This window comes from Puma concolor, chromosome A1, assembly GCF_028749965.1.
Source record: "Puma concolor isolate L17-30 chromosome A1, mPumCon1.1.hap2, whole genome shotgun sequence".
NCBI classification, from domain to species: domain Eukaryota; kingdom Metazoa; phylum Chordata; class Mammalia; order Carnivora; family Felidae; genus Puma; species Puma concolor.
Genome location: NC_141667.1, coordinates 74513443 through 74526034, shown reverse-complemented (window position 1 = coordinate 74526034; position 12592 = coordinate 74513443). Strand labels below are relative to the sequence as shown.

Below are 12592 nucleotides of genomic sequence, written 5' to 3'. Positions count from 1 at the left end.
CTGGAAAAAATGTGGATTTACTACTTCATAGTCCACAGTTGACCTTGTGACACACTTAAAATTGCTTTCTCTGAAAGCATAGAGGCTGAAGGGGGTCAGCTCTCATAACTCTAACTCTTTATGCGGAAATTTTAGTGCTTTAACAAATTTCCCCTTTAATTTTTAAGAGCTAAATTTTACTAGAATCAAGCTTATAGATAAGTTCATATATAATACATAAAATTTTATATAGATTGTTGTATTTTTTCAGAACAGTATTTAATCACCGCATTTGTAATCATATGGCAAGAATTTTAAAGGCTTTAAAACTATTTTAACATAGATTTATTTATATTCATGAGTCTCAATCCTTCCTAATTGGAGTGTAAAGAGATGTTTATGCATTTTCTAAACATTTTGAAGCACTTTATTGTGTATTACACCTTAAAAAAATAAACTACATTTAAACCGACACATTTCATAATTCGCAGAATCTTATAACAGGTGAGTATCTTCATTTTATTAACTTATTGGGTATGTTCATTAGTATTAAATAAAATTTCATATAAAATTACATATAATTTCCAAGTATAACTAAGAACATATTTTTGATCTTTAGGAGATGATTCACCGTCTTGCACCCTACTCACTACTGTGATTTATTTTCTGTTTCCTGGGCCTCTCAAACTTAGACTCATTTTCATTTTAGAGAAAATAAAGCTGTTCCTCCAAGGTCTACCCCACCAAGTGCCCAGCCACTGTATATTATCAATTTGTCTAGACCCACCAGTCCCTGTCTACCCTGTGTATAGACACAGGTCTAGGACCCTTAGATTTCTTCTTTTAGGAGCCCCATACAGCTACCCACCACAATATTTTTGTGGGCAATTTGGAACCAAGATTAACTTGGCTGTTTGAAGTTTTCACCCTGATAAATAGCGGAGTTAAATGATTGCTGACTTAGGCATTACTTGAGGTTCTTTGTTACAACTTTCTTCATTGGGCTAAGTGCCAAAGTAGTCTAATGTAGTAGCTCTGTTAACATCATAACTATTTTGTTGGGAGAGATTCCATTCCCAAAATAGAGGATTTTTCTCACCATACTTACAGCACAAGTCAAAGAGATCTACCCATATAGTCATTTCCTTTGGAACTCCCAAGTGAAAAATGCAAATTTACTGAAATTTACATTCAGAACAAGCCCTTTTTAGGATGGGACTTCTGTTCTAATCATTGCTTATCCTGATACACCTGGGACTTGTCCATTTTAAGGGAAGAGTACCAGTGGTTTCTGTATGTTTCAAACAACATCATCATCAGCTGTTCTGCAAAGTCTATTTGCTATTTACTAACTTCTCATGCCCCACCCCACTAATCTAGTGACTTTGGAATTCCCAAGTGAAAAATTCAAATTCACTTTCAGTACAAGCCCTTTTTCTAGGATGGGACTTCTGTTCTAATTATTGTTTATCCTGATACACCTGTAGACTTGCCCATTGGAAGGGCAATCAGAGTGCCAGTGGTTTCTTATGCTTCAAACAAGATCATCATCAGCTGTTCTGCAAAATCTATTTGCTATTTACTCCATTTCTCATGTTTGTTTGTCTTCCCACTAATCTGGTGACAAAGAAAGCTGTTGTTACAATTTCATCTCTTATGATTTAAGTAAAATTTAATAGTATGTAGGCAAAACCTAACTTTATCTTCAACAAAACATAGGCCACAGTTGGAAGGCCAACTATGAAGTTTTTGACTGTCACCCATACTTCTGTATCCCTTGAAAAACAATCACCATCCATTAGCCCTGAAATTTACACTATTATTTTTAAAAACGCTTTTCTAATAAGTTAATACACATGTTACAATACACAAGTTTTTCAAAAATGTATGCTTTTCAAAGTAATTAACCCTCACCTATCTTCAAGTGCCAAGATACTTTCTTTGAAACTGTAACTATTGGAGAGTCTACAAAAGCACTATATTCACAAACACCAAGGCACATAAAGCTATTTTCTCTTGATTTATATTTACTTCTTTCAAATATTTTTAGTTAAAAAATTCTCAAATTAGTATTTTTGTATATATATCATTTTCTGTATGTATAAATGTAACTTTGGGATAAACCCTCAGAAACTGAATGAGGGACACAAAGGGCATATTTTAAATTGTCAACAGTATCGTCACATTGACTCAACTAAGGTTTTTGTCAATTCACATTATATATAACTACATATATACATATATATATATATATATATATATATATAGTTTTACCGTGTTTTGTCCATTTTTTTCTAGGATACAAACAAGTAGGATATGTTTCACTACTTACCTATTGATGCTTTAACAAATTTCCCCAAACTTAGTAGTTTAAAACAACAAAAAAGTACTGAACTTACAGTCTGTAGTTCAGAAGTCCAACTGGGGTCTCACTCAACCAAAAGAAAGTAGAGATGTCAGCAGTGGTGCACTTGTCTCTGGGCTCTCCAGGACATCATCTGTTACCTTGCCCTTTCTAGCTTCTAGATGGTGCCCACATTCACAGCCGCCTTCCCCCCATCTTCAGTAACAGCAATGTCACACGTCTCTACGCTCCTCTAAAGTAATCACGTCTTCCTTTGTCTCCCCCTTCTCCCTCCCGCTCCTACTTATGGGTACTCTTGCAATTCAATTAGATTCATTGGATTACCCTGGGTAATCTACCTATATTAAGGTCAGCTGAGTAGCAACTTTAATTCTATCTGCAATCTTAAGTCCCTTTTGTCATGAAACTAAATATATTCACAGGTCCTGGAGAGATCTTTGGGATAAGTGATATTATTCTGTTTACCATATATAGAATAGCTTTAATTGCCATTTACCTTATTTTACCTTACTTTATTTTTTGCTATTTCATCTTATTTGTTACTCTTAGAAAATCTCATTTTTGACTAGATTCAGTCTTAAAGGTAAAAATTCCCAGAGAAGGCAGCCTCTGTCTTTCAGCAATCTATTCTTGGCGTTTTTCTGTGACCCTTTCATTTTCTTGGCCACAAGTTTATCATATTCTACAGCTTTTTTCTTATTTTCCTTAGTATGCTATTTCTTCAGAGTAACATGTCCATATTTATTGAAAGACACATGTACTAACAAGCACTTTGGTCATAGGTTTCTTACCTTCTTTGCTTATAGGCTTTTTCATAACATACTGGTGAACATAATCTTTACAAGATTAAAAATCTTGTGGATTGTGCTAGCTCTTTTGGGCCACAGGAGAGGAATCAACAGGAGTATCAGTAAGTACCATATCCTTCTCCCCTTTTTTCACATCAGATCTTTCAGACAGCATCCACAATGCAAACCCAAACACTACTGAGTTTTGTTCTCTGGTCCTTGGTCTGTAACAGGAATTTCCCTGTCTAACACCAGGCACACAACTATGGATGAAGACACCCTACTTCATGGGGAAGGCTTGTCTGTCATTCGCACTGCTGATTCCGACCATATAACCTGTCCATTCTTCTCCTAGAGTATCATCAGCAACTTCCATGGCCACACACTTCTCATAAAAGGCACAAAGTCTGCACTTATCATACACTTCAATGAGTTTCTGGCAGCAAGTATCTGGAAAAAAGTTATTCAGCTTTATCCTTGAAGCACTTGATCCACCTCCAAGGCACCACAAAAAAGAGCTCCATTTCTCTTCTTTGAATAAGACCAATCATCACATTTCAAAGAAATATTATGATAAATAAAGTAAAAAATAGTGCCCTGTATACTTAATGCATTTTATTTTGAATGTTATAAAGGGAGAGGTATAAGATTATTCACTAAAAAAGTGAAAGTTAAACCTTCAAGAGGCTTGGAGGTATCTTTCATCAGATCTTAAAATGAGATATTTGACAAAAGATTTTAACAAAAATGAGCCCACCTGGGGGGCTCAGTCAGTTGAGCATCTGACCCTCGGTTTCTGTTCAGGTCACGATCTCAGGGTCTGAGATCATGAGTTTGAGCCCCACGTCAGGCTCTGTGCTGACAGGAGCCTGCTTGGGATTCTCTCTCACTGTCTCTCTCTCTCTCTCTCTCTCTCTCTCTCTCTCTCTCTCTCCCCCCTTCCTCCTTCCATCTCTCCCTCCCTTTGAAAAATAAATAAACACTTAAAAACAATGTCTTGTGGGGCACCTAGGTGGCTCAGTCGGTTGAGTGTCCGACTTCAGCTCAGGTCATGATCTCACACTCTGTGAGTCTGAGCCCCACATCAGGCTCTGTGCTGACAGCTCAGAGCCTGGAGCCTGCTTCAGATTCTGTGTCTCCCTCTCTCTCTGCCCCTCCCCTGCTCATGCTCTGTTTCTCTGTCTCAAAAATAAATAAGAACAGTAAAAATAAATTTAAAAAAATAAATAAAAACAATGTCTTGAATATGTTATTTATTCAACTATCAATTATGATGAGTCGTCTTGATGTACTTTCTTTCATGTTTATTCAAAATAACCCATTTTACCTGATCATTTATTAGCTTTTCAAAGTTGTCTTAAGTCATTAAGTTTAAAGAAAAAAAAACCAAAACTCTCTGCTGTTGTTCTCCAAAAGAGTTGGAAAAGGAAAATTCAGGTTCAGCTGGACTATATCAGATTCAGCTCATTTCCTACATCCCTACTTTCAGGGGACGCAAGGAAGGGATGAAGAGCAGCTGAAGATAATAGCCATACTCCAGTGAGCTTTAATATTTGCTTTCAAATAAGCCATCTTAGAATGAATTCAAATGGTAAAGTGAAACATTTTGAAGATAAAACATTAAGATTTCTGTCTGTATTTTTGTCATTTTAGTAATATATCAGAATGTTAAAATACTAACAACTGGTAATATGGTTTATGTCAGGTCCCTACTTGATACATACAAAGGGTCATTTATAAATTACAAAAGATATATATATATATATATATATGTACACACATACATACACACATAAAAATTCATCTAGGTTTTCTCAAAACTTCAAGTCCACAACTGGTCTAACAAAAACCATTGTTTTGTGATGAAGTTTTTCAGGGTAAAAATATGATTTAGCATCAGCTTAGAGAATACAAATGTATGACCATTTCATATCTTGTTATGAAAACAAAATAAAACAAATAAAATATGGTGAAAAACAGTAATAAGGTCATAGATGATCCTTGTGAGTACTTACGTACTTTATATTCTGAGTTTTTTTCTATTCCTTATTGTTAACCTGAAAGATGAATACACATTTTGTAAAGTATGTCCTGATTAATGTAATTATTTTAAATAAGGATAAAATATCTCCTTAGGTATTGGACTGATAACTTTCTGTTCCCTGTATTGTGATGGCATTTGTAATAAAATATCACATATTTGGTAGATAGCAAATTGAAGGGATTCTTTTACAAGCCAAACAAATCCGTTTTTCTTTTTGGGCTATAGGCAAAACATTTCCATTTGATTTATAATTCTAATATTAAATTGCAATGCTCTGCTCTAGCATTATAATAAGTAGAGTCTAAAGTCACATTATTGAATATGGTTATAAAAAGGGACTAGCAGTATTATGTTTTTTTATTAAGTGCCGAGTATTTTTATATACTTTAAAACAGTTTACCACTTTTGACTGGTTTTAGTTTCTTTGCCTAAAACCATTATAGCTAGATTTATTTTCTTTATTTTTTCTGACAGAACACTAAGGTTTAAAAACAAAAACTTTAATAAGCATGATGATTTCACTGTTTAAGCTAATCTTTGGTTCATATGAAGTTGCATTAATTCAGACAATCAGAAACTAGTGTGTGTATTGTAAGATTAACAAGATGAATAGTTCCAGAAAGAGTTAATAGGTAGAGTTAATTCTACCTATAAAACCATGTAGAAAAGCTTAATTATGTACTCTAATATCTCTGTCAATTTTTTTGCTAATGTCTTTATCAATTTTCATAATAAACCAACTCTAAATTCACTGACAATCAATCATTTTTATAATACAAAGAGGGAAATTTTCCAAACATTTAATCTATAACACTAGGTATAAATCACAAAGGCATTGTCTTACTCTTATAGTGTGCTTTCAAGATGTATTTAAAATACTGGCAGAACTCAAAAAAGGGAGATGACAGTACACATGTAGCACACAGCATTTTCAATTAGGATTTTAATTATGCTTTGTGAAATCTAGTGATACTTTTTTTACTTTTTTATTTCTTAAAATAAATGAGGCAAATCTCATCAGAATTATTTACTCCTATGGATACCAATTTATATGATAAACCACTTTCTTCTACAACTGTATTACGAAAACCCAATTGTTTCATGCTGTTCATGGAAGTCAGTAATAGGACACAGACTGTGATGCTATTAAAGCAATTCAATAACAGAACATTAGAATGTCTACTAAAATATCACAAATGAGTACCAAAATTTTATATAATGCTGGTAGAATGTTATAACATTGCAGTGTTTGCTTTTGTTTTACAGTTTAGACAGTAATATTACTAAGGTAATTATGTTTCCTACCCATATAATCCAAGTTTAGCCTCAAATCACAGTATTGCACTTATCATACTAAAGTGAATTTTTTCCCTATTCTAGAAGTGGCTTGATACTTCTGCATGAGTTTCAAACTATAAAAATTTTAAATGTGCGTTTATTACATCTTGACATTCTAAGGACTAAGTATTAAACCTTAGAAAATTTTGTTAAATTATTTCAAAATATGTTAAAACAGAGCATCGATGTTGGTTGTATTGTTAATAAGTGAAGTAGAGCAATATTGTCAGAAAGTGATGCTATTAATTTACATGGTCATGACAATTTCTTTCTGGAAACAAGTTATTTATCCTCTTACCAGGAAAGTTTCCTTTAGTTTCATCCAGTTCAACATCAGTTAAAGTCTTTTTTAAATGTTTGTTTATTTACTTATTTATTTTGAGACAGGGGAGTGGAGAGAGAGAGAGAGAGAAACACAAGCAGGGAGGGGCAGAGACAGAGGCATACAGAGAATACTAAACAGGCTCCCATCTGTCAGCACAGAGCCTAGTGAGGGGCTTGAACTCACGAACTGTGTGATCATGACCTGAGCCTAAGTCAAGAGTTGGATGCTCCATTGACTGAGCCTCCCAGGTGTCCTACCAGTTAAAGTCTTTTAACTGACACAGAAAGATTTCTGATTTTACATGTGAAAAAAACTAGCTCATTAATATTCAATTAGTTTTTCAAAATTCAAACTCAGTTATTGAATCTATGTCAAAGAATAAATTCTAAACTATTGCTTAGTGATTAAGACAAAACCACTCTTTCTTTTTGCTGTGCAGAAATATTTTTTGTGATGCTTAGATCATGAGATATTATCAGGTGCAAGGATTTTGGTGTTAATCAAACTCGTGGTCAAAATCATGATAGATGATAGGGAAAGTACGGGAAACTAAATCATTGTGAGGTTTGGGGAGGTGGCAGTATCCTAAGAGCAATACGAATATTTTTGAAAAATACATAAATATGTGTAAATGAGCTGCAGTGCATGGTGGAGCACATTGCATTCCACTGGTAGAAGATAATAAAGTTTAGCTCAACAGGCATGGTAAAAGTTGTCACCTTTGGTATCCACAATCTTCTCCATAATAATATCCTTTGGTAATTTCGAACACTATCAGCACTTTTTCCCTGATAAAATTCATGAGAAACTGGACAGACAAGCTTCTGAAAATAGACTGGGATGGTTGTCATCATACTAATAACAGCGGAATGAAACTTAAAACTATCTCGTAAGTCCAGATGGACTAAGGTTATACTCGAATACTTGCTGTTTCTGTAGTCAGCTCAGTCTATGCTGCTGGCTTCCACAGAAACAATATGTCAGTGTGACATGCCCTGTGGCAATGTAAGGTTCCTGTGGAAATGAAGAGTGTTTACCGATGAATCTTTTGGACTTCTCAACAATAAATATGGGGAATTATCCAATGTGATTTTTATCACTTAAAAAAATACTCAAGAAATTTCCTTTCACGTGGCAGTATCTACAGCTGTTTGCCTCCTTCTCCTCTGGACAACACATGTTTCTAGTGCTGGCAATAAGTAATGTTTCTGCTTAGCTTTTGACCATGTACCAGAGTAATCTAAACTACACTCACACAGCTTATCAGGGTTTTTTTTTGGTTTTTTTTTTTTTTTTTTTTTTTTTTTTTTCCCATGCAGGAGTATATCTTAAAAGCCTAAGCTCAGTTTTCTACTCTATATGCATAATGATAAATCTGCACTCCTGCTGGGGGCCATTTTCACAGCTTCCTCTCCAATAATTAAATGACCACCAGTGAGAGTATTGCCTATAGAATTTAGAGAATCAAAAACATTTTTCTTAATACTCCTTTTAGCAAAAATGATTTTATCATCTTCCTTCCATTTTCTTAACATTTTAAATAAATTTACCACTGATTAAGGCAAAGGTTATTTCTTAGCACTTTAATCCTCTTTACATAGTTAATTAGCATCAAGTGTTTCTATTTTCTGGTCCAGATTTGTTGGGAGTATAAAGCTCTGGGTGTATGTCTTAAATGTATAGAATAAAATTTTGGTCATGAAATATACAGTATTAACAAAATAAGTGTCTTTCCTGTAAACCATTTCTGAACATGAAAAAGGAACTGAATTTGTTTATCAGTTTGAAATATATACATTTTGAGATCGAAAAGATTATGTTTTATGTTTTTTAATGTAATACCATATGATGAAACCACATCTTGTGACAAAATGGAAATTGTATTTTCCATATTGTCTTGCCAAAATGTTATTCTATATATATCCAAAGATCTTGTACACATGCACACGTGATCAAACCTAAGAAATATTGTGAGACAGCTATTAAACAAATGGAAGTCTTTGTCTCAGACACTTTATGAGGGAGAAGACATTTTTTTTAATGTTTATTTGTTTCTGAGACACAGAGAGACAGAGCATGAGTGGGGGAGGGGCAGAAAGAGAGGGAGACACAGAATCAGAAGCAGGCTCCAGGCTCTGAGCCATCAGCACAGAGCCTAACGTGGGGCTTGAACTCACAAACCGTGAGATCATGACCTGAGCCGAAGTTGGTCACTCAACCGGCCGAGCCACCCAGGCGCCCCAAGGGGGGAAAATTTAAACCAATTTTAAACTAAAAATTAAGCTGAGTAATGACACGAGAAAAATGTATGGGGAGTCCTGAGGAAAATTTATAAACATTTCTATGAGAAAATCACAAGATTTAGAGAAAGTCAAATACTTGGTATGGTAAATGTTTACTTGACAATGTGCTTACTTGCAAACATAATGAATTTTTCCAAGGGGGTCAAATGCTTTGCTTCATCAAGAACAACAGAGACCAATAAAAAATAAAACTTGGTAAAGAAACCTCGCTTCTCAGGAAGGGAGCAGCCTTGACTTCAGGAAGGGCTGTAGGTTCTAACAACATAATTTACATTTAACTTACTAATGTTTGCATAATATCCATTGTGTTATATCTTTTAAAAAAGTATTCACATCAGTATAATTCATTGTATATCACAACAGCAGTTAACTACACCAGAGCTGTAGAAATAGAACAAAATAAAGATCACATTAGGTCACCAAGAAGAAATCATTCTCTTCAAACTTAGAATAGAGACAGTAGAGGGATCAGGGCAAAACATGGGTTTCCTCCAAAGCTGTCATGGGTATTTTACCTCTTACAACTGATAATATAACAGGCGTATTACTTGAGAATTCTATACTATTGTCTTTGCAATCTAAGAAATTAATTCCTCAGAAACAAAGAATATGATTTTAACTTGCCAAATTCAAATATAAACCTGTGATTTCTCATATGGTTTTATCACTAAGTAGATCCATTTAATTAAAGATCCCTAGAATAAATGTATTATATTAATTCCCATTTCTAGAAAATAAGTTTAGAGTATCTTAATTTAATTTACTAAGAGAGGCTAGTGAATAATGATGTTAGACTTGAATTAAGATTTTTTTTTCTTTGTAGACCTTTACATTTAAAGATCTTTTGGGGCGCCTGGGTGGCTCAGTAGGTTATGCGTCTGATTTCAGCTCAGGCCACGATCTCGCAGGTTCATGAGTTCAAGCCCCACATAGGGCTCCATGCTGACAGCTCAGAGCCTGGAGCCTGTTTCAGATTCTATGTCTTCCTCTGTCTCTACCCCTCCCCTGCTCATGCTCTGTCTCTCTCTGTCTCAAAAATAAATACACATTTAAAAAAAAAGTTCTTTTAATTTTAAAGACTTAAATGTTGAGACTTGTTTGCTGTATATACTTTTCTCTCCTCTTCCCAATATTATTTTCCACACAGTTGAACATATATGCAACCTATTTTAATAGGGTTTATCAAACCTGAGTTCAAACTTTGTTGGGCAAATGCAAAAAGCATGTACCATAAGGTAAAGATGAGTCTATCTTCAAACACACTTTAATATATCTTAAAGAGCAATATTCTAGACAGAGCTGGGAAGGAAAAACTACACATACTTGTACAGTTTCATTTTCTTAAAATCATTTTAAAATTATCCCAGCAATACCCTTTTTCCTGGAAATCCTATAAAATGCTTTTATTGGAGAATCTATGGGTTGTCTGCTACCTTTATGAAGCTAAGGAGAAAGTCTTCTCACTTTTTTTTTAAATGTGGAATTCTCCTCACCTCTTAAAAGAAAAAGAGAGAAAAGTGTTCATTTTGAGTGTGACTTTTTAGTTGCTAGTCTACTTTCTTCACTTTCTCCTAAATCACTAAAAGGTTGGAAAATAGTAGGAAATTTCAGAGTTTCACAGGCACATGAATCAAGTCTTCAAACTTAATGGTGAAATAGTATTGTGTATGAATCTAGGAGCTCTGATGAAGGGTTATTTTCAGTAAATGTTGAAAGGTTGACAGTAGTTGCTTTGTAGATGTGGAAAAAAAACCCATGTTGATACCAATCATACACAATTGCTCTTTAATGGTAAGAATTTTTTAAAAAGAAAGAGTTTCTTTGGAGTACTGATTTTCAGCCAGGGAATACATACAGTTCCTGGAAACTTCATATGAAGTTATAATTGACTCAAATTAAAAATGTCAGAAAATTAAAATAACACAAAATTTGCTCTCTTTCTGTTCATTATTGTATATTATTCTATCTCTTACTATTCTGCTTCTATGATAAAGAAAATAGCTTGAGAATTAAGTACTTGAACATCAGTGTATGTTTATATATTTTTACCATGTTGTATCTAAAGTAGTCAGATTGAAAGGGGTGCTAAGAGCCAGGAGCCTGCTTCTGTGTCTCCCTCTCTCTGCTCCTCCCCTGCTCATGCTCTGTCTCTCTGTCTCTGTCTCTCAAAAACAAATAAACATTGAAAAATATTTTAAAGTAGTCAGAATGACAAACCAAACTTAGACTATAAATTTGCTAGGATGAGGATGCCAAATAACACCATTTTCAGAAAAGAGACCATTAAAAGCTTTACTATTTTCAGGAAAAATAGGATTTGTAGCTGAATTCTATATTCTGTAGGAGATAGAATAATTCGTTCACTGGAAGAAGTAACATTGGCTTATTTGAGAATGATCTCAATCAGAGATTGAGATGTCAGTTGTTCTAACATTGTGTGGTCTGAGTGTTCCTATTGTCTTTCCACCTTCACTCAGAACAGGGCTTTGATGATCATATGAAGTGGTACAAGATTTAAATAGAAAGGGGATAGAAAGTAGGATATGAAAAATGAAGGGGTGATACAGAATCCAATATATTCAAGGCCTACTCTAATGATTACTATATGTTTGAATCACACCTGTTGGAATCCATATTTTTTTCCCTTCACCCTCATAATATATATATACTCATTTCTCAAGCTTTGTATTATACTTAAGGTTTTTTTTTAATGTTTTCATACATCTTCCCCTTTCAGGAACATAATTTTTGCTGAGGCAAACTGTATTCTGTAATTTAAAAAAAGAAGTACATTGAATTAAAAGTGAAGGTTCTCTTTAGCCTTTCCATAATTAACATTATTTAAGTTATTCTATTAAAAATTATTCCAGAAGAAATTATAGCTATTAATTCTGTATTTTTCCTTCTTTAGACACCTAGAATAATATAAATATATTTATATAAATATAAATGATGTTTATAAAATCAATTGAATTAAGGAGGGATGTAGTAAATTTACATTATGAAACAACTCCTTATCTAATCACATGCTAGCATTCTGAGTATTACTCTTGTAATTAGTAGAGTTAATAAGGAAGGAATTCTAAATAAACATAATTAATACTTCAAGAAAATAAAGAAGTGTAAAGAAGTATTAGTAGATAATTTGAATACTTTAAGTCCTCACTTGGCATGGCACCGTAGATGCTAAAACATGTGCACGTTGAGACCATGTTCTTGCTTTGCATGGTTCCAGCAACCAGAGAGCCGTGCAAAGCAAAGACACAGCTCCAATATGCAAGAGTTTCTAGTTACCAATACTGTCTAAAATGAGGAAAGTCTGTATATAAAATAATTCAAATGGAAGTTCAAAAAGTGGACAATGCAATGCCTACGACTAAGAACTCAATAGAGTGATATAAAAATTGAATAGACCACCAATAATAGGATTACTGGAATGGAAGGAAAGTC

At 33.9% G+C, this 12592-nt stretch overlaps 1 pseudogene; it reads right to left on the bottom strand.

The window, feature by feature from the left end:
• Window positions 1–747: 747 nt before the first annotated feature.
• Window positions 748–12592, bottom strand: part of LOC147584239 (protein BTG4-like) — a 115030-nt pseudogene continuing 103185 nt past the window's right edge.